Source organism: Triturus cristatus, chromosome 7, assembly GCF_964204655.1.
Source record: "Triturus cristatus chromosome 7, aTriCri1.1, whole genome shotgun sequence".
Taxonomy (NCBI): domain Eukaryota; kingdom Metazoa; phylum Chordata; class Amphibia; order Caudata; family Salamandridae; genus Triturus; species Triturus cristatus.
The window spans coordinates 227041446-227043964 of record NC_140590.1 but is presented as its reverse complement, the minus strand read 5'-3'; positions in this window follow the sequence as shown (position 1 = coordinate 227043964).

Genomic DNA, 2519 nt, shown 5'->3' with positions numbered 1-2519 from the left:
CTGGAGGCCAGATAGTTTTTAGGATAATGTCATGCTGAAGCTGTTGTTTTGGGTGGGGAAAGGTCTGGGTGGAAGAGGTTCGAATTTTGTGTGCAAGGCAGTCCTTTTGTCAGCCTGGTAAAGATTTATACCTTTGGACTTAGAGCCTGAATATGAGCTTGGTGATGTGTGAGCAGATCGTCGTGCCACCATCCCCCTCCAACATTGTCAAACCTCACCACCAGCCACGCACCAGATTGCGAGTTGTCTCGTGCTCTAGCAGGTGGTCCTTTGGCGTTCCCACGGTGGCGCCTATTAAAAAGACTCTGCAATGGGAATGCCAAAGCCCGTTCCAGCGCGGCATGGACTGTAAAGTTCATGGCATGCAGGAAAGGGGGTGCATGCAGACAGGGAGCAGACCATGTGCCCCCCTGCATGAGTCCCATGGCCATGAGGGAACAAGAGTCCCTCTATAGCCCCCTAAATTTCCTCACTGCCACCCTTTTCATGGGGGCTCACCACCATGAAAAGGGTGGATGTGAGGAATCTAGTAATATGCTTGGTGGTGCTGCAGCGGCACTGCCAGCACATTTCATCCCTCAGACTGCTGCGCCATCACCAGGCATCGCAGATCATTGGTGGTTGTGGTGGACCTATGGCGGCGTGACTGCCATACTTGTTATACAGCAGTCGGACCACTGGTGCCGCGGTTACCGCAGCACCACCTTGTTTTTGACGGTCCATCGCACCGCCAAACCTATAATCAGACTGAAATAATCCACTACTGTTGATTTATAAAAAGATTTAATTGTGGATCATAAACTAACATCCATCATGACATTCCACGAGCGTTCCAATTGTAGGGGTGAGTGGAGGGAACCAAACAAAGGAAGCAAAATACAACACAGACCCTAAGTCTCTTTTGTCAAAGGTCAGAATCCTCCAGCTGACAAAGCTAAAGGTTGTCTTTGACGATGAGCTCCAAGAGGCTGGATACCAACTCATAGAGAACCAGCTGAAACAGATTTGCTGCTGCAGAGATTCATGTTGTGTTTCACTGTGTCAGGTTGAAGTTACATGGGTGGACCATGAACATTCCCATACACCCACCCTCGTATTTTAAAGCAATCATGATTTAGTAAAGGTAGTAGACCTGGTTTTATGTGAAAATCGGGCACCTAACTGAGAGAGGAGTATCAGGGACAAATAGCTTAATTTAGCATTGTTATTTCCTCTTTCTATATGTGCTTCATTCTGCAGCACGCATATTTTTCAGTGCAGGCAAAAGCCTTTATTAGGAGACAGTGACTGAAGCGGATACGATACTAACAAGATGCCAGCATTCCTTTGACTCCCTTACAATGCAAACGATCTACTGTCTTCTACATTATGTCTTCAAATCTTATTTATGTTTAAAACATTGTACTGTTTTAAATTAAGCAACAGCCACTTGAATGTTTCCAGGTTTAATTTGGTAGTTCCTTGTGCATCAACTGGCCCTGAATCTAATAATGTGGCAGTTTTATGCATCAGCTGTCGCTGAAATTGCATGTCGCTTCCAGAGACCCTGCAGAATTCAGTCTTAGACACCCAGAGAAAAATACAAATTACATTTATAATTAACATTAAGACATGTAGCTATATCAACATATTTGCAATGTAGGCTTTGCAATCACAACACTTAAAGTGCTAAGCATAATACAAAACCCTTAGGGAACTAATCAAATAGATTTATTCTCGATCAGGCAAACTAACAGGCTTCACTGAGCTAAAAATCCTTCTTTTTGTTCTTACAAATGAGAAAATCGCATATTCAGTCCAGTTAAATTTAAAATCGACTTATTTAGTTGATTTCGTTTTCACATTGAAGGTGTTCAACACTTCATTAATAAATAACATACGAACAGACAAGAGAAGATGGACATTTTTGTTTGAGGTACACAGATCCCAGAAAAATATTGATGTCAAGGTTATGGTAATACTTCATATGTATTTATATGCATTTTCCATCTTGGAGTTGTTTTAACCAATCACTTGTGTATCTGAAAAGCTTGTGCTCTCAGTGTTCCAACAATCATGCTCTTTTTCTATTTAACAACCTTAGTTTATGTCTGTGTGCTGAGCCCAGTCGAGCTATATTGTATTCACTATTGCTTTCTATGTGTTTAATGTTTGAATTGCACATCGGAAAAAGCTGAGGCATAAGCTGAGTGAATTCTTCTTTCTGTATATTGCGATGGGGTGCAGCAATCTTTGTGTTCTTCTTCTTTTAAAGTCCTTATTCGTTTTTTGTAAGGTTGCTCTTTCTAGAGAGTCCTGTCCAGGTAGGACTTGGGTTTCGCCTGGCTATACTATGTTTCCCTCCCCAGTGGAACCAGATGTCCTGCTCACTGGGGTGGTTGGTTTTGGTTGCTTCCAGTGATAGCTCTAGAGTCTGTTTTAGGACGAGAGTGAATAAGTCAAGTGAATGAAATAAGCCTTTTACATCCATCACTTGCCCTCTATGAGGGGTTGCACAATAGGGCAGGTGACATCTCACT